At 30.4% G+C, this 21,074-nt stretch overlaps 2 long non-coding RNA genes across 5 annotated transcripts in view; one reads left to right on the forward strand and one right to left on the reverse strand.

The window, feature by feature from the left end:
- LOC107443632 (uncharacterized) overlaps positions 1–13,947 on the reverse strand; it is a 53,189-nt gene extending 39,242 nt beyond the window's left edge. The window contains exon 1 of the long non-coding RNA XR_001584008.5: positions 13,132–13,947. This is a non-coding gene — a long non-coding RNA (uncharacterized LOC107443632). The remainder of the gene's footprint in view (positions 1–13,131) is intronic.
- The window catches only part of LOC107443633 (uncharacterized), a 51,205-nt gene that overhangs the window by 13,097 nt on the left and 17,034 nt on the right, over positions 1–21,074 (forward strand). The window contains exon 1 of one of the 4 annotated variants that reach the window (XR_015430824.1): positions 9,281–9,377. The exons of the other annotated variants lie outside the window; for them this stretch is intronic. This is a non-coding gene — a long non-coding RNA (uncharacterized LOC107443633). Of the gene's footprint in view, positions 1–9,280; positions 9,378–21,074 lie in introns of those variants that run through there. 4 annotated transcript variants of the gene reach the window in all.

Genomic DNA, 21,074 nt, shown 5'->3' on the forward strand with positions numbered 1-21,074 from the left:
GGCCTCTATGGTTACCATTGGCCTATGGTACCTTGCCATACAAATTTCTATGGTAGCCATAGGATTATGGGGTTTTGCCATACAAATTTCTATGGTAACCATAGGCGTATGGTATCTTGCCATACGAATTTCTATGGTAGTCATAGGCTTATGGGGTTGTGCCATACAAATCTCTATGGTAACCACAGGCGTATGGTATCTTGTCATACAAATTTCTATGGTAGCCATAGGTTGTCATAGATTACCATAGGCTTCTCTATGGCAAATTTTCCTAAGGGCAATAATAAAAAAAATTGAGCTTTATTGCCTCAAATGTTGCCAAATATGTCCCACTCCGTCGTCTAAAGCGCTCCTGACAGATAAAGCAAGTTTTAAAACGTATCTGTCAACTGTTTCCTTACCTTATTCATTCTGCTAATAACTTTAAGACAGGACATGGTATCTCAGGGTGGAAGTTATGATAAGTGTTGAGCAAAACGAATCACCCAAGTGATTCACTTTAATAGAATCAGTGCAATTATGGTGTTCAAAATGAAGATAAAACAAATAAAGAATATAGACATATGAAAAAGGGGGGGGGGAATAATAAGTAAAAAAATAACAAACAACAGTTTTAAAAAAAAAGGATAAAATTTTATTTAAAAAAACCGGAAGAAAAAAAAAAGATATAATTCTTTCACCAGCCCACACGATTATATCTGCAAAAAAGAGTGCTTTCTGATATTGCATCAATATAGCCAAAGCAAAATATATTAATACAATAGTGTGAGGAGCACTCAAAAAAATTTTTACAAAAATTACAACAAATAAAATGAACTTTATTGTTTTTCTTAACTTTCTTCGTGTTTTCTTGCACTTATTTATTTATATATATATATATATATATATATATATATATATATAGATAGATAGATAGATAGATAGATAGATAGATAGATAGATAGATATAAGATGCAAATAAAATTAAGATTAGACCATGCTCATTGTGTACTGTACTTCCTTTCGAACGGCTTCGCAAGCTGGCTTTCTTATTTACATATTTTAGTCTTAATTACTACATACATATTTTAGTCTTAAATTAAACAAATAATCCGAAGAAACTGAAATGGTGAGATATTACTTGATTAAAAACTTGATTCGCTTCAAAAGTACGCAGAATAGAAACAGCAGTCGACATGCTTCAAGCGCTCAAAAACAGACGCCCATTTCAAGATTTGCTAGACGTGAATGAGAAAAAACAAAAATGATTAGAAATATAAAACGTAAAGTTCCCAACGAAAAAAAGAAACCTAAGGATGAAAAACAAAGCTAGAAAAACCGCAGTAACCGAGAAAGAGAAAAATTTAAAAAAAAATTAAAAAAAACCGAACAAGAAAAACCACAGTGATCGAGAGGGGCAAATCAAGGTAAATGCATTTCCACTCGCTGTGGAGAAGTGATGAGGAACTTATGTTGTTAGCAAGGGAATCAGCATTCAAATATAAAACAAGACTCAAGGGTATCAAGATGAGCTGATGCAACTGGGATGGAAAGAATTTTGGCATTATCAAATTTGGATTTAAATACAACAATGTGCAGCAAGTAAAGATTTTCTAAATCTTCATGTCCCCCAGTGAACTAAGCGTAAGGACAGTTTCCAGTAGAAGACTGAAGTCAAGCATCACTGGTTGGGGTTAGTAAGCGAGTGGTTGACCACTTTCTGTGAAAGGTCCAAGGGTGCACGGTACCGGTCCTCGTTAAGCTGTTCTACCGTAAAGCGCTCGACTTCACACGCATCGGGATACCAAAGTAGGGGAGCCATCCCCTCTGTTGAAGATCGAAATTGCACTAGCATGTCTTCGGATCATCCTAAGGGACGTTTCCCGGACCGTTGCCAATAGCCCATTGTTCAGCTCCAGTGCAACATAAATAAGGTACCAACCTACCTATCTAACTCTTGATAACGGACACATCTTAAGAAAAAAGAGATTGAATCTTGTTTTATTTAATCTCCGTTTGAATGTGCTTTATACGAGGGTTGTAAATTAAATAGTGGCAACTTGACCTTTAAACTCACAGGAGGACGGGCATGCGCAAATTAGATATGGAAGCTGTGAGGTGGGGCTGTTGTCGATGTGTAGAGTGCAAAAAAAGTCGATTAGCTTAGAAGGGTAGTTGTTGTGTGGCGTTAAAGTGAGGAATTTCGTTTCCATCGCTCTAAAGCATGTTTTCAAAAGGTGATCAGCGGTCGTGGCTTACAATCGAGGTTGCCCGTGGCAAAAATGCAACAGAATGCTATCGAGGATTAGTGGAAGCCTTTGGAGCAAATGCTTTACCATATAGGACAGTAGCACGATGGATTCAAGCATCTCGTCTTTTTTCGTCATTAAGCCTTTTCACGACATGCTTTAGAGCGATGGAAACGAAACTTCTCACTTTAACGCCACGCAACAACTACCCTTCTAAGCAAATCGACTGTTTTTTGCACTCTACACATCGACAACAGCGCCACCTCACCGAACCCATACCCTATTTACGCATGCGCGCCCTTTTGTGAGTTTCAAGGTTAAGTTGCCACTATTTAATTTACAACCCTCGTATTATTGTAAAATCTGTCTTTATGCAAAACTTAGTTTAAGATGAAAAGTTGGAGAAGTGTGTTTCAAATATTTAGCTATGATAGATAGTAACTGAATATACTTTTGAGGATGTTTTGTTATGAATGAAAAATTACAGAGCTGTAAGGGAAGTGATGAACAATTGTGATTAAAACAAATTCGAAGCAGATTCAAGAACAATATGTTTTTCTTCTATTAAATACCCTGGTGTTAGAAATTAAGCGAATATGCAGACTTGGTCGATTATCTGTAGAACTACTAGACCGAGTTTAATGAGATTTGATATGTACATACAGTAATACAGTACAAAACAAATAACCATTTAACACTTGTAATACACACGCATGATGGTGCGTAACACTCGTTGAAGTCGGATGGTATAAAACAGGGGTTGCGGAATAAACAAAAAAAAAATAGATTATGGGGGTTATGGTCCCCTCTTACAGACAGCGTGATTTCATACTTGAAATAAGTTAGTTCATTATTTCATGTGGCAAATGGCCTGAATTGTCCTGTGGCAATTTCGTACCTTCCTACTCCAACGAATGGTTATTTGTTTTGTATTGTATCAGTGTATGTACATATCAAATTTTATTAAAATCGATGCAGTAGTTCTAGAGATAATCGCAAATTCTCTTAATTTCTGCAAATTCTCTAAATTTCCTACCCCAGTGTACTTAGAATTCAAAGTACAATGGGGAAAAATATTACCAAGAGCTCCAAAATATTTATTTTCTTGAATTAATCAATTATTTATTTCTAAAAGCTTATTAGTATCTTCAAAAGCAACAAAACTATATCAGTTGAGCAAACAGAATTATAACTACTAAATTGTGATATCATCCCTTCCTCTTTTTAATATTTCACCATACAAAAATATAAATACCTGTCAGGTAGAATAAGTTTATAAATTGAAATCAACTTATTATACATTACTTTTTTAGCTAATTTAATGAAAAATATTTTTATTAATATAATAAATTTATTAAATATCGATAAATTAGTGAAATTTAACACTTAAAAGGGTTTTGTAACGTCAAACTACAAGAATATGGGAAAAAGAAAATTGGATATATACATTAGAAAACATAATACAGCGTTTAACTAAATGAATATCAAATTAGCTTTTAACCGATACAAGAATTTGGTGCAAAATTATACCGCTGCTCCCAAAGGCACTATTGTTGTTAAACATTGAAATAAATCCTTGGTTTTCTTTTAGACCAATATTTCTTTAAAACTAGTTTACACTATAACTTGAAACGTGGTTCAACCTTTCACCTTAAAATTGTTCTGAACAATACATAAATCTTGGTTCATCTTTCACCTAAAATTTCGTTAACAATCAAACCTTGAACTTGGTTAGATGTCTCACTAAGAAAATGGGTATAACGAAAACCTTGGATTTAGTTCGAAGTTCAACCAAAAAAGTAATGCCTCTCAGTGGTAGACCTTCACACCAAGTTTCTTATTATATTAGTTGAAGCTAAATCGACATCAATTTTTTGGCGAAAAGTTGAACCGTGTATATATTACAGCTTATTAATCACATTATTCAACCTATTTAGAATTTCACTTTATTCTATTGTCTCTCTGCTCAAAATCTTATTATTATTTTCATCGTTAGAGAAGCCCAACAGCAGTAAATAGTTATTAATTAGCTTTAACCACCCGTAAACGAAATTTAACAACTGGACAATTAAAAAATAATAAGCAAATATCAAATTGTTTCAATATAGTTTCTTGAGAAAAAGCACTCTTTTATGACTTTTCAGTTAGATCTGTTTTATGAGTAGACGTTTACTCTGTTTTATGACTAGTTTATAGCAAATTAAATTACTTTGTAGTTAAAACTTAGAGAATACATCTTTAAAATAGATGATAATCGTGTTTTCTTCTAAACCTCCTATAAAGAAACTTGATTCAGATCAATAGAATGTCAAGGATATATGTCAAGGGTTATTTCCTTTAGCAATAAAATGTATAGTTCAGAAAACTCAAATGACAACATAATTATATATTTATCAACAAGTGTTTTCCAAAACAAATTTTTTCTTTTTTTAGGTCGAGATTTAACTATTTGAATAAAGTCACGAATATGTAGGCACGAGAGGTCTAATGCTTTAAAATATGTATTTAAAATCATATTCGTTACGTTCATGATTTTTATATATAAAACAATTTTTATTTTTGTGTTTTACCACCCAAGGTTAAAATGACATTTAAAAAAATATTTTAAAGCATGCATTGTAATATAGATATTTTTTTAATTTCTCTGCAATTTAAAGTCTAAAGGGTGTCCCTCTGAGGTAAATCACAGCTTAAATTCTCAGTCCATCATTCCTGCTACAGCCGAGTTGCTGTAGTTTGTCTACAGCAAGAACTCCCTCCACCACAAATCCTGAGGCCGTCTGCTGCTATGGAAACAAGAATAGCTCCTTTAAGATAGGGTAGCTTCTCTTCACTCTAGGGCTTACACAATAGAACGAAGTAAAAAATTCCCTTTCACTCGCCGACCCGCTCTAAAACCTGTCCTAAACAGTGACCCCACACCCCTACTTGAAATAGTTTTTACCTCATTACCATAGACACCACCTCGGGTCCCAACGAATGCCTAGGGGAGTTCTTACTTTAGACAAACTATAATAAAGGGAAGCTAAACCGGGGGAAGTATCACGCCTTATTATTTATCGCTAGATATAACTACCATGGGAATATTGTTTCAATAATAAGTATTTAAGTATCTACTTTTTTGTCTATTTTATGAAACGATTTGAAGACAAGCACAACGTATTTAACATAAATTATGTTTCCTTTTCATTGTAACAAAGTTTTAGAGATTCTTGGGTATTTGCAAAGGTATAATTAGATATAAGTAATCCCGAAAATACCGTTCGAGTTTGACCATGGTCAAAATAAGGATTTCTATTCGAAGTCACCCCTTCCCTGTTCCCTGCTGGTTTCGATTATCTAATTTTGGGGCAAATCGTTGCATAACGCGGTTGAAACTTTTCATTGCAAATTTTCTTTCATCACCATAACTAATTTAAAATTTAAAGTGAAGAAAAAGTGAATTCAGACAAAAGAAGTATGATATGGTCACTATATGCTTCACCTTGTCAGGTTTTGGAACAGTTGCGTGCAGTTTAATATGGCGTTTTCCTATAGGGAGAGAGGTGTTGTGATAAAGTTTTGTAATTCCGATGGCAACGGGGATTTTCAGAGGGTTTGAGTATCGATCGGGTTTTGTTGTCCGGTTCTGGAACAGTCGTGGAGAGTTGTTTGTTTAGTTTTTTCTGATCGGATTGCGTGAATGTTTTGTTTCGCACAAAGCTACTACTGACATACTACTGACAAATCTAGACTAAGTCATGAAGCTTCAATACCTGAATTTTTTTTCTAAATATCAAAATGCAAACAATATAACAACAAATATCAAATGCAATTATTTGATGGGGAACTTCTCCATTGTGCAATCCTAAATTATCTTCTCATGTTTTATTTTTATTTTGATACTTTAAAAATTTATTTCCAGTATTTGAAACTTAATGACTTACTCTAGGTTTGTCTGAACTCACTTTTTTTTACATTAAATTTTAAATTAGTCATTGAGGTGAAAGAGAATTTGCGACGAAAAATTTCCCCCGCGGTAACTATAAATTTCTTATCAGTATTTGAAACTCTATGACTTACTCTAGATTTGTCTGAACACACATTTTTACATTAAATTTTAAATTAGTTATTGAGGTGAAAGAGAATTTGCGACGAAAAGTTTCCCCCGTAGTAACTATAAATTTCTTATAAGTATTTGAAACTCTATGACTTACTCTAGGTTTGTCTGAACTCACTTTTTTTTACATTAAATTTTAATTTAGTCATTGAGGTGGAAGAGAATTTGCGACGAAAAATTTCCCCCGCGGTAACCATAAACTTCTTATCAGTATTTGAAACTTTATGGCTTATTCTAGGTTTGTCTGAACTCACTTTTTTTTACATTAAATTTTAAATTAGTCATTGAGGTGAAAGAGAATTTGCGACGAAAAATTTCCCCCGCGGTAACTATAAATTTCTTATCAGTATTTGAAACTCTATGACTTACTCTAGGTTTGTCTGAACTCACTTTTTTTTACATTAAATTTTAAATTAGTCATTGAGGTGAAAGAGAATTTGCGACGAAAAGTTTCCCCCGTGGTAACTATAAATTTCTTATAAGTATTTGAAACTCTATGACTTACTCTAGGTTTGTCTGAACTCACTTTTTTTTACGTTAAATTTTAAATTAGTCATTGAGGTGAAAGAGAATTTGCGACGAAAAATTTCCCCCGTGGTAACTATAAATTTCTTATAAGTATTTGAAACTCTATGACTTACTCTAGGTTTGTCTGAACTCACTTTTTTTTACATTAAATTTTAAATTAGTCATTGAGGTGAAAGAGAATTTGCGACGAAAAGTTTCCCCCGTGGTAACTATAAATTTCTTATAAGTATTTGAAACTCTATGACTTACTCTAGGTTTGTCTGAACTCACTTTTTTTTACATTAAATTTTAAATTAGTCATTGAGGTGAAAGAGAATTTGCGACGAAAAGTTTCCCCCGTGGTAACTATAAATTTCTTATAAGTATTTGAAACTCTATGACTTACTCTAGGTTTGTCTGAACTCACTTTTTTTTACATTAAATTTTAAATTAGTCATTGAGGTGAAAGAGAATTTGCGACGAAAAATTTCCCCCGTGGTAACTATAAATTTCTTATAAGTATTTGAAACTCTATGACTTACTCTAGGTTTGTCTGAACTCACTTTTTTTTACATTAAATTTTAAATTAGTCATTGAGGTGAAAGAGAATTTGCGACGAAAAGTTTCCCCCGTGGTAACTATAAATTTCTTATAAGTATTTGAAACTCTATGACTTACTCTAGGTTTGTCTGAACTCACTTTTTTTTACATTAAATTTTAAATTAGTCATTGAGGTGAAAGAGAATTTGCGACGAAAAGTTTCCCCCGTGGTAACTATAAATTTCTTATAAGTATTTGAAACTCTATGACTTACTCTAGGTTTGTCTGAACTCACTTTTTTTTACATTAAATTTTAAATTAGTCATTGAGGTGAAAGAGAATTTGCGACGAAAAATTTCCCCCGTGGTAACTATAAATTTCTTATAAGTATTTGAAACTCTATGACTTACTCTAGGTTTGTCTGAACTCACTTTTTTTTACATTAAATTTTAAATTAGTCATTGAGGTGAAAGAGAATTTGCGACGAAAAGTTTCCCCCGTGGTAACTATAAATTTCTTATAAGTATTTGAAACTCTATGACTTACTCTAGGTTTGTCTGAACTCACTTTTTTTTACATTAAATTTTAAATTAGTCATTGAGGTGAAAGAGAATTTGCGACGAAAAGTTTCCCCCGTGGTAACTATAAATTTCTTATAAGTATTTGAAACTCTATGACTTACTCTAGGTTTGTCTGAACTCACTTTTTTTTACATTAAATTTTAAATTAGTCATTGAGGTGAAAGAGAATTTGCGACGAAAAGTTTCCCCCGTGGTAACTATAAATTTCTTATAAGTATTTGAAACTCTATGACTTACTCTAGGTTTGTCTGAACTCACTTTTTTTTTACATTAAATTTTAAATTAGTCATTGAGGTGAAAGAGAATTTGCGACGAAAAGTTTCCCCCGTGGTAACTATAAATTTCTTATAAGTATTTGAAACTCTATGACTTACTCTAGGTTTGTCTGAACTCACTTTTTTTTACATTAAATTTTAAATTAGTCATTGAGGTGAAAGAGAATTTGCGACGAAAAATTTCCCCCGTGGTAACTATAAATTTCTTATAAGTATATGAAACTCTATGACTTACTCTAGGTTTGTCTGAACTCACTTTTTTTAACATTAAATTTTAAATTAGTCATTGAGGTGAAAGAGAATTTGCGACGAAAAGTTTCCCCCGTGGTAACTATAAATTTCTTATAAGTATTTGAAACTCTATGACTTACTCTAGGTTTGTCTGAACTCACTTTTTTTTACATTAAATTTTAAATTAGTCATTGAGGTGAAAGAGAATTTGCGACGAAAAGTTTCCCCCGTGGTAACTATAAATTTCTTATAAGTATTTGAAACTCTATGACTTACTCTAGGTTTGTCTGAACTCACTTTTTTTTACATTAAATTTTAAATTAGTCATTGAGGTGAAAGAGAATTTGCGACGAAAAATTTCCCCCGCGTTAACTATAAATTTCTTATCAGTATTTGAAACTTTGTAGCTTACTCTAGGTTTGTCTGAACTCACTTTTTTTTTTTTACATTAAATTTTAATTTAGTTATTGAGGTGAAAGAGCATTTGCGACGAAAAGTTTCCCCCGTGGTAACTATAAATTTCTTATAAGTATTTGAAACTCTATGACTTACTCTAGGTTTGTCTGAACTCACTTTTTTTTACATTAAATTTTAAATTAGTCATTGAGGTGAAAGAGAATTTGCGACGAAAAATTTCCCCCGTGGTAACTATAAATTTCTTATAAGTATTTGAAACTCTATGACTTACTCTAGGTTTGTCTGAACTCACTTTTTTTAACATTAAATTTTAAATTAGTCATTGAGGTGAAAGAGAATTTGCAACGAAAAGTTTCCCCCGTGGTAACTATAAATTTCTTATAAGTATTTGAAACTCTATGACTTACTCTAGGTTTGTCTGAACTCACTTTTTTTTACATTAAATTTTAAATTAGTCATTGAGGTGAAAGAGAATTTGCGACGAAAAGTTTCCCCCGTGGTAACTATAAATTTCTTATAAGTATTTGAAACTCTATGACTTACTCTAGGTTTGTCTGAACTCACTTTTTTTTACATTAAATTTTAAATTAGTCATTGAGGTGAAAGAGAATTTGCGACGAAAAATTTCCCCCGCGTTAACTATAAATTTCTTATCAGTATTTGAAACTTTGTAGCTTACTCTAGGTTTGTCTGAACTCACTTTTTTTTTTTTACATTAAATTTTAATTTAGTTATTGAGGTGAAAGAGCATTTGCGACGAAAAGTTTCCCCCGTGGTAACTGTAAATTTCTTATCAGTGTTTGAAATTTTATGGCTTACTCTAGGTTTGTCTGAACTCACTTTTTTTTTAACTTTAAATTTCAAATTAGTTATTGAAATGAAAGAAATGTTATGGCGTCCCTTGGTGCGGCGTATTCTCAAGTAGTAGCTCACAGGAAGGAAATTTACTTATTTAGTTTAAGGGTAATTATAGTTTCTTCTTCATTATTAATGATTAGATCTCTAGCGCGTATAAGTTAATGTAAGCAATTGATTTTAAGGCGAATAATAATCTAATATAAAAGGGAGTAAAGTAAAATAATTTTAAATTGAAATCCAAATTTAGTTCTAAAAATTAAGCTTCTATGAAGTAAAAAGGAATTTAATGTTCCGCTTGTTTAATTATTACTTATAAACATTACGATTCAAAACTTAAATTAGAAATATGGATGTTCCTTTATGTGTAATTATTTTTGTAATATTTTAATTTACGGTAAATACTTATTACTTAATTTTCGTTTTGAGTGGTAATTTAGAAAATTTTCTTTCAAAATCGAAATTATCACCGGAAGTAAAAACATGGTACGATTGAATTTGCAAACACATTTAATAATACACATCCAATAAGTAGAAATTCACAACAGTTTGCAAGTTTTCTTTCATTTGACTTTTACTTGTCCCGTGATAAGATGGTGAAGCAGCACTAAACCGGTTTTTATAATATTTTATGTACCAAAAAGAATTTTTAAAAAAAATTGGTGGCAAAATATTCTCATTTTTAATTAAGCTCTTAAGAAGTAACTTATTTATAGTGCTAAGGGTGTCATTTTTGCAATAGCGGTTTTTTTTAGGGGAAGGGATTAAAGTTCAAAATCCCCCATCCATAAAAACAATGGCTTCTGTCAAAAGAAAAGAAAACACAATCATAAGTACTTCTGTAAATTATGTAATTTTAAATTCATTTGAGGCTATCGGTGATTAATCAAATTCGGACCAATAAGATAGACTGAAAAACTGCAACGAGAAATAAGCTTTCAAATTTTCCATAACAATCAATAAGAGATTGTGGAAAAATCCGAAATTCGTGCACTATACGAAACTAAGTAAATGCGTTGGAGACATAACTTGAAAGCATATTAATAAGTAAATACGTTGGAGACATAACTTGAAGGCATATTTATAAGTAAATACGTTGGAGACATAACTTGAAGGCATATTTATAGCAAAGAACTTTTTCCCCCAACTCACTAGCATTGCCAAGAGACAACTTTCTTCAAAATGAAGCTTCTCGTTTTGCAACTGAAATAGAAGAATCATTAAATGAAATACAGGTCTTCATTTCAAGGATCATTTCCAGTAAAAGTCCTTCATTAGAATGTTGTATTCTAAATGTGGGTCATATTGTGGGGTCTTCAAAAAAATTCTATTTGTTTGCCATTCATATTTTGTAAATATGATTTGTTTTGACTAACTTTTTTTTTACATCCGCTTGGTCAAGTTTAAAAGATTTTGGTGCGTTATTTATGATGATCAGCCTACTAATAGCAAGTATGATGCTATAAATATTGAAGTAATTTGTAAGTCAGCAATCCATCATTCATTTAGGGTACATTTAATCTGATACTTCTTGAATAGAGATATTTCCCAAATTCAGTTTGGTTAACCATATGGAGTTTTTGTAATAAATTATATCGTCTTATCAGTCGACTAATTAAGAAAATTAACTAGATCGCACTTTAATTTGAAAATAACACTCTTATTATTTTAGAACTAAATACAATTACTAAAATAGTTAACATTTCATAGTAATTAGGGATTAAATACCTCATTTGATCTAAATATAATTATCCTACCACTATTTTAATTTGGATCTATAACTTAATATAAGCAGTTATGTATTTCTACTTTTTTATATAAGTGTTTTTCACATATAGACTAAATTTTGTAAACGGGCATTAACCGTTTAAACGTCATCATATATTTTTAACTGAATGGCATTTAACGGTTCTTTTGCAATCCATCTTAAAGATAGTAACGTTTTAGTGATTGGGTTAGTTTTGGAATAATATATATATATATATATATATATATATACAGCAAAATAAATAAAAACAAGAAAACACGAAGAAAGTTAAGAAAAACAATAAGTTTCATTTATTGCGCATAAGCTGCAAGTAAACAGAACTCATTAGATAAGTTCAAAATGAAGATAAAACAAAGGAAAATTATAGACATATGATAAAAAAAGGGGGGGAATAGTAATGAGAAAAAAATAACAAACAACTAATTTAAAAAAAAAAAAAAAATGGATGAAATTTTTTTTAAAAAACCGGAAAATAAAAGATATAATCTTTTCATCAGCCCACACGATTATATCCGCAAAAAAGAGTGCTTTCTGATATTGTATCAATACAGCCAAAGCAAAATATATTAATACAATAGTGTGAGGAGCACTCAAAAAATAATTTCTTTCATTATTATTTCCCCCCCCCCTTTTTTCATATGTCTATACTTTTCCTTTGTTTTATCTTCATTTTGATTTATATATATATATATATATATATATATATATATATATATATATATATATATATATATATATATAGTATTATTGCATTCTTAATTTAGATGCATTGCTACAAATGTGAACTGCCGGATCTTGAGGTCTTCATTCAAGTTTTTAAAAGAAAAAATGCAATCAGAAAGTGTGCTGTTAAGTTTTGCAATTTGCTGGTCTAAGTAGTCAATGTTAAAATCACAACTGATTCAACTTTTTTATAATATGGACTTAAAGTTTAAGACTAATTAACTTAAAGTTTGAGACTAATTAACTGAATACAGAAATCGCTACAGGAAGGCTGTTAATTGTTTTAAAAATGTGATTTAGGCCCAATATGAATATTTAAACTTAGCAGCGGGGTAAGCTGCAGTTTTAATATAGGATCTAAATAATCTTAATAAGCTGAATCGAGCAAAATCTCATTAATGTCGAAGAACTAGTAGATTAGAAGCTATTAAGAGTTTTATGATTAAATAGTACAGTATTTTTTGCTGTGCGGACAAAGTTTTAGATCTTTGAACTTATTAGAATTTATCAAATGAGCTAAAACCATTTATAACTTGCTTTTATAATTTTTGATCTACTAGTTGTAAGAAGTATCGATAGGTTTTAATGTAAAACAAAACAAAGTGTAACTTGTTTAAATAGCAAAGTGTAAGTTCTGGATAGAGACTGTGTGAAGGTTAATCTATTTAGTTTATAATGGGCTTATTTTTTAAAACAATTGATCTTTAGGACGTAGTGAACAAAAAGAATTGCCACTTGTAAATCGAAGTGCTTTTCTAAGCATTCGAAAAAATTTCCAGTCATTAAAACTTCGAGAGAGAAAAATTCATAAAAATAAAAATAACACGTGTCTAATAGTTTTACATAGAAAACATGATCTAAAAATTGAATTTCAATGAAATAAAAAATGTCAAATATTCAACCCTACCTGATTTGCCCGATGTTTAAAAAAATTGGCTCTTAAACTTTTAATTTTGGTCTCGGCAACTGTGCTGGTGGAGCTATTTGTAACAAATTAATTTCTTTTAGTGCGCATTACAGTTCATTCTTCTTAAGGTCCGTAGTAATTTCTAGAATATAATATTTTAAAGAATATTCTATGAAGCTCTCATACTTCAAGAAAAAACACTGATGAAGAAATGGTCAGTTGTTTCGTTTTATGTCCTGATGTATTTCAATTTTCAGTTTTTCTTTCAACAACTGTGCTAGGAGAATTGATTGTGGATTCATTTCTTATTGTGTGAATTACAATTTATCATTTCAATTTTCCTTTCTTATTGTGAGCATTATATTTTATCATTTCAATTTTCATTTCTTATTGTGCGTATTACAATTTATTCTTCACAGTTTATAGACAATATTTTGTTGGAAATTTCACAGACATCCGTAAATTAGAATTAAAATTCATTTAACATTTAAAATCAAAATATTTCAAGTACAAATATTCAAATGCTCACCTTGTCTAATACCGACACAATTTTATTCTATTTAACCATCTCTATTACATTTTAACGTATTTAAGTGTTGCTGAGAGCAAACCTAATAAAATGAATGTTATTCTCCAACAGTTTTCCATCAATTTACATGAGCATTTTGCACACGCTGATTTTCTTCAAACCTGATTGAAATTATTATATCATTATTACATCATATATTTTTTTCTTACGGAGCAGTTTTTATACATATAAGATTCGATTCAAGGTTAATTCTACTCAATTATTTCGAATTGATAGTCTGAGCTGATGCGTATATAAGAAAAAGACCTTCAAAAAATTCGCGTATAAAAAATTGAGTATGCAAGTTTAATGTGAACCTGATTAGCGATCTTTTGACTTTTTACTTGAAACAGAATTGTATGGTTAAAAATTTCTTTCATTTTTTGGAAATAATTTTTCCCTAGTAAGCTTTTATTTGACCTTCACCAACAACTAGCTGCTTTTCGCCAAGTGTGCATATTAAATATCTAATGAGGTCAAGGAATGGACATCAGATATATTTGCATAAATAATATTCAATGTCCTCCTACGTGGTGTGGTCACCAATAGCCAGATGTAAACATTGTAATTAACATTTCGTGAATGTTTAAAAATGTAGGTGTTTTCTGAAAATCTATATCTAAAAAAAAATATTTTCGACTATTAACCGATAGGAAAAACCTTTACTTATTTAAAACTAAAAAAACTTTATTCAGCAAAGGTAATTGACACGAAATTGGATTTGTTTTGACATAAATGAACAGACTTTAGCAATGAGTGTAATTTAATATATTTGGCTTTGTTGGGTCACATCGCGAAATTTGTGCTTTAAGCAAAATATTTGGTTTTGTTTTTGCATTGCTGAAAAAAATACACGAGTCAAAAAGCGTCGAACGATTGCAATAAATTTTCTTACTCACTGTAATGCACTTTTAAAGATAAGTAAGAACAAATGTCGATAATTCATTTAAAAACTAAGGGCAGCATTCGTTGGTCCTTGTTACATTTTTTAACGATTCGTTAAAGGAAATCTTTTTAATAGACTATATTATATCGCAAAATATAACTGTTGAGTGCAAATGAACGAAAGTGTCAAATTACCCTTGATTGCAACAAATTTTCTTACCCACTTTAATACACTTTTTAAGATAAGTAAGAACAAATGTCGATAATTCATTTAAAAACTAAAAGCGGCATCCGTTGGTCCTTGTTACATTTTTTAACGATTCGTTAAAGGAGATCTTTTTAATAGACTATATTATATCGCAAAATATAACTGTTGAGTGCAAATGAACGAAAGTGTCAAATTACCCTTGATTGCAACAAATTTTCTTACCCACTTTAATACACTTTTTAAGATAAGTAAGAACAAACGCCAATAATTCATTTAAAAACTAAAAGCGGTATCCGTTGGTCCTTGTTATATTTTTTAACGATTCATTAAAGGAGATCTTTTTAATAGATCGCAAAATATAATTGTTGAGTGCAAATGAACGAAAGTGTCAAGTTACCCTTGATTGCAATAAATTTTCTTACCCATTTTAATACACTTTTTAAGATAAGTAAGAACAAATGTCGATAATTCATTTAAAAACTAAAAGCGGCATCCGTTGGTCCTTGTTACATTTTTTAACGATTCGTTAAAGGAGATCTTTTTAATAGACTATATTATATCGCAAAATATAACTGTTGAGTGCAAATGAACGAAAGTGTCAAGTTACCCTTGATTGCAATAAATTTTCTTACCCACTTTAATACACTTTTTAAGATAAGTAAGAACAAATGTCGATAATTCATTTAAAAACTAAAAGCGGCATCCGTTGGTCCTTGTTATTTTTTTTAACGATTCGTTAAAGGAGATATTTTTAATCGGCTATATTATATCACAAAATATGAATACTTAGTTGTTATCTAACCATAAATTAAATTATGATTTTCTTTCAAAATCATCACCGCCTAGCGTTGCGTTAACACAATACTTTGTAATGATGTAAAAATTGCTTTTTTGAATTCGGAAGTAGGGAATTAGTGGCAAGAAAATTAAGATTTCTAATGTGATCACTTTATTTCTAAAATTTTGCAAAGTATAATTTCAGATCAAACTGTAACAACTTAGAGTTATCCCTGGTCAAAGGGTTTCTCCGATCCACCTACAAGTGTTCCGCTTTGGGTAAAAAGTTTTATGAAGTGACAGAATTTTGAGTTAATTTTCAGAATTTGACAGAATTTTGACAGAATTTTGAGTTAACTAAGTTAAGTACCTTAGGAGCCATTATTTTCAAAATCAGACGAAAAATTTTAATTTTAATCGTTGCATTATTTGATTGTCTTGATTTTTTTATTGTTATAATTATACTGAAGTAGGTAATAAAAAATGAAAATTGTGCAAGTTTGAGCAACTAGAAACATTTTTCTTCCCCTTTAGAAAACGTTTAAGGTCATTTCTTTAAAAGTGAAATGTAAGTATGTTTTATGGGGAAAGCAACAACACTCCAAAGTTTTGTTTTGCTGTATGATTAATATATCGCTGCCTAGTTATGGACATGCACTCGTCTTCATGGGACATTGTTGATTTTATTTTTCACTCTGTCTAAATTAATCAAAACTTCAGTTTTTCGCTTTTTTCCGCCCTGAAAATCTTGGTTAAACAACAGCACTCCAATAATTTCTTGGCTGAATACTAAAGTTTACTATTAGGACAAGCTCTGAGACCCAGACATTTCCCAAGTTATCTAGGCTTTCAGTAGATATGGACATTCAAACTTTTAAAAAAATGCAAAATCTGCATTTTTTATTTTAACTTTACTCGAAAAAACGTAGTCGCTCCAAAAAACTAACTATACCATCTAGTAGGTAAATGTATCTACTAACGCGTGAAAAAGAAAAATCAATGGGACCTCATCCCATTTTCAATTTTAAAAAATTACCAAAATTGCATATTAAATGCTATGTTAAAAGTCACAGTCCTCCTCTTTTTTGAGATAGTAACAATGGATCTTCCCCTTCAAAATAAACTAAAATAAGAAGATTTTAAGAGAACTCTATCTATAACTAAAATTTAGTCTCATGGAAGGAAAATACTGAGGCGACCGTTTTCTCTTACAGTCACTGCTTTTGTTGTCAATCATTTCTCCAAGATACCATAAGTTAATAAATGGATAGACTAGGGCCTATAAAAATTGTCATATATTACCATAAAAATTTAAAAACGTTAAATAATTTTCTGAGCACTCGACCTTTAAGAGCAGTGTGAAAGGATATAAACTTTCTGGTGAAGTTCAGAGACGCGAGCTCTGAGATTTATTTAAGTTACCTGATTAAATTACTTAATTAATTACTTAAAAACTTACTTGATTAAATAATGTAGTGTATAACTGATATCCATATATGATAATAATATATGTAACTTCTGAAAAATTCAAACGGCAAATTTTATGTGAATATTTATAAAGGTAAAGCTTTTCTTGCAAGAACATCTTTAGATTTCCAAGGCAAAAAATACTTGACATATTTAACTTTGTGAAACAGTAAAACAGCGGCAAGATTCAAAACTCTGCATGTAGTTGAAATGAATATACAGAAAGAGATGAAAACATTTTGTCCTAAAGATCGAAAAATAAAGTTCAGCATTGCGTGCTAAATTTGAAAAAAAAAATGTTTTTTCAACTTGGTGAAATGAAGTTTATCAGGAAATTACTAATTTTGATAAGTGAAGAAGAAACAGAAGTAACTGTTCTCGAAGTTATTATATCCATATTCAGTAAGATAATCAAGTAAAGGAAATTTTCAAGAGTATTTATTAATCATGGAAAATAGCATAAAGGGGTCGCATGAATATAGGTATGTTAAATGTGATAGAATTATGTTTGCTTTCCCTTTAATTTTAACGTTTAACACACACTAGTTTTAAGTACGCTTGCATGATTTTTTTTTTATTTCAAATGAGGTAGTGGTAAATAAAATAAGGGAAAACACTATTAGCCCACGACTTGTAGTAAATTTTTAATACCCTGTTCAGATACCCTATTTTTCCTTCCTAGCCTGATTAAAGCCACTCTGAAAATGACTCTTACCTGGAAAAGAAACAGTCTTTTTAAACTACTAACATACACACAAGGTACTAAGGGCCGGGATAGCCTGGTTGGTACGACACTGGACCAATGTCCAAAAATTCATGGGTTCGATCCCCACCAGACGAAGACTCCAGCCGTAGTAAATGGTGACTGATTCACGTTAAATCTGCCGAATCGCAAAGTCCCCCATGTTCCCATAACAAATCACTGGGGGTACTGAATCAGGAGTTTCCTCGTCTTCTGAATTGGTTCAAAATTACAAGGCTATGGAGTTGAACAGTAGTTGTCATAAACCCAAAATTGGGTCGACTGCTTAACGATGGCTATAATATAAAATAAAAACACAAGGTACAGAGCCGTTATGGCTCAGGAGATAGAGCGTTCTCCTTCCATTGAGGTGAACCGAGTTCGAATTCTAACGATGGCTGATTGATACGAATTCCGCATCCGGCTCGCACCGACCACAGTAGTGACGTAAAATATTCTCAGTGGTAGACGTTTCATGAGTTAGAGTCCCCTTGCCGTCAAGCTAACCGTGGATGATTCTCGTGGTCTTCCTCTCCATGTAACTCAAATGCGGGTTAGTTTCATCAAAAAGTCCTCCACGAGGGCGAATTTGTCCCAATACTTGATCCAGGATTTCCCTTGTCTTCTGGATTCGGTTCAAAATTACAAGGTTACGGAGTTGAACATTAATAGCCGTAAACCCTAAATTGGGTTGGCTGCTCTACGACGGTAATATAATATAATATAATATAATATAATATAATATAATATAATATAATACAGGGTGTTCCAAAATTCTCTTTACAACTTCAAAAATTCATAACTTCGAAAATAAACAAGATATTTATATTCTGTCTTTTGCATGTATTACTGCAACTAATAAAGTTTTGTTTAGTACACTTCAACATGCGCACCATTGGTGGCCCCAAGCACTTCCAGTCTGTAATCAATTTCAAGCCAGGTGATGTAAAGATAATTTTGGAACACCCTGTATATCTTTTAACTTACAAAATACTAATTTTTTTTCTTCATAAATTTAACTTAAAATTACTTTCATTATCAAGAAAATGCCTAATTTAAAAATATTTCAAATATAAATATCATGGATTTGATAATTATGTTTTTGTTTAAGTTTTATATATCATGGTTAAAAAAAAGTCTTCATTTTTTCAGTTTTTGTCTAGTTACGTAAACGTCTTTAAGTTAAGAGTTACATAAAAAATTTTTAATTTTTTATGGATAGTAATTTTTTTTATAACTCATACTTTAAATGACCGGAAAAAATATTTTTGTTAATCATTTGGTTCTGAAAATAGTACACTTTTTATAGAAACGAAATTTCACAAATTTTTATTTCACTGTAAGGGACATTAATTAAAAACATCATTTATGCGAAATTTTTCAAGCATTATGATGTATAATATCATTTTATAACGTGCAATACTTCGAAGGAAAGAAAAAAACATTTTTAATCCCTTATTAAGTACATTTATAAAATGAAAATTCATAAATTCATCGTATTATAGCATAATACGATAAACAGTAAAACTACTAATAGTAAAACTACCAATGACTACTGACTAATGACTTTAGATAGTGATTCGCACTAGTAGTGCGAAATCTGCTATCTAAAGTCATTAGTCATGCAAAACATTATAAATTTTCTATGCACCGTTATTATGCACCATTTAAAACAGTGTATTTGCGAAATGAAATTTTTCGCTCCTAGAATACTAAGTACCAGTTTTATGAACTAAATGCTTCGGTCAAGACTAGAGACAGATTTGGAGAAATTAGCTACATATCTTAATTATCATTTTCACGTATTTTGTTTTAATCTAAAAACGTGTTTAGATTCAAAATGTTTTTCCAATTTCTACAGGATTACAAGTTGCAAGTAGTTATGAAATCCCTTATGACTTTTACAAATGATGGCCAAAAAAAAAAAGTGTTTATTTTTACACACAAAACAACACAAGATAAACTTTCGTACACTCCACCAAATACATGCAATTCACAACCGTGAAAAATTGGAGAATTGTGACTAACTTTCCCCGAGACTGCAAAAAATTTCTTAATTTCTTCTTTAGTTTTATAAAATCAGTTTTGAAATTTTCGCACAACCATAAATGATAGAAAAATTTTTTTAGCTGTTATGAGTGACTCAAAGTGAGTATATGTTCATAATTTAGTTTTAAAGAAATATACAGGTAAAAGTTGTCAGATGGATTACAAGAATGTCGTAATATGTCATGTAATAGATAAAAGGTTTAACAGTATTGTTTTCTTTGATGCGAAACAATTACTGAGTAAATATTTTTAAAATGACCAAAAGGAAGTTTTGTTTAAAAACACTTAAAACAAAAGCCACTCGTTATGTAATTTTTTACGTCAAAAATAAAATTGGTAACGTTTCATTGTAATAAATACATTGAAAGTGAATTTATGAGACTATCTATTGTTTTAGTTAATTTATTCTTTCGTAAACAACAAGTATTTAGTAATTAGAATAAGGCGGCTATTCAGTTTAATAGTACTCAGTTAACTAATTGAACTTCAGCTTGTTTGCTTTTACGAGTTCACTTCCTTGTTAGCAACCACTTCAAACGTATATAAAACTGAATTTCAGCTGTTTGTTTTTTTTTTTTTTTTAATTTTTATTCATGCCAGCAAATGTTTTTTGAATAAAATTTTAATAATGTCGTAATGTAGTTCATTTTAACTTTAAAATAAGATCAAAGTTTTTTATAAAAATGTTTGTATTATGTTCTAAAACACTCGCAGGTATGGAATATGAAAAAAGATGTGATAGAATAAAGTAGCGATTTATAAAATTAAAAATGGTATAGAATTTCTTTTTTGAAATATTAAAACTTTAAAAAAAGAAATAGGGAAAAAATTTGTTTTTAATTGCATGTTTGACATTGCTGATTTGTTTTCTGGTTTGAGAGATTAAAAAAAAAATTAATTAAGCTACGTATCTTGTTTAGTGTCAAACTAATGCATTTTTCATATTTATTTTAAAATGATATATAATAAGTAATAACTAAAGTTTGTAATTCAGCATCCGATAAACTTTACTCATTTATAAACGTTGAACCCGAATCTATATAAAATAAAAACAAACTGAATAAAATAAAATAGCTGAAAATAAAATGAACTGAATAATGTTTTAAAATACTTTTTATAATTTACAGTAATTATAATAACATTTGAGGTTTATTTTTTTATTTATTAAACCTCGCAATTGTTCGACGTTCAACACGCATGAACGTATCATCCATTTAAGCGTTTGTACATTTTCGCTAAACTCTTAA

The sequence above is a fragment of the Parasteatoda tepidariorum genome, chromosome 12, assembly GCF_982258835.1.
Source record: "Parasteatoda tepidariorum strain Cologne lab strain chromosome 12, Ptep-v5.0, whole genome shotgun sequence".
NCBI classification, from domain to species: Eukaryota; Metazoa; Arthropoda; class Arachnida; order Araneae; family Theridiidae; genus Parasteatoda; species Parasteatoda tepidariorum.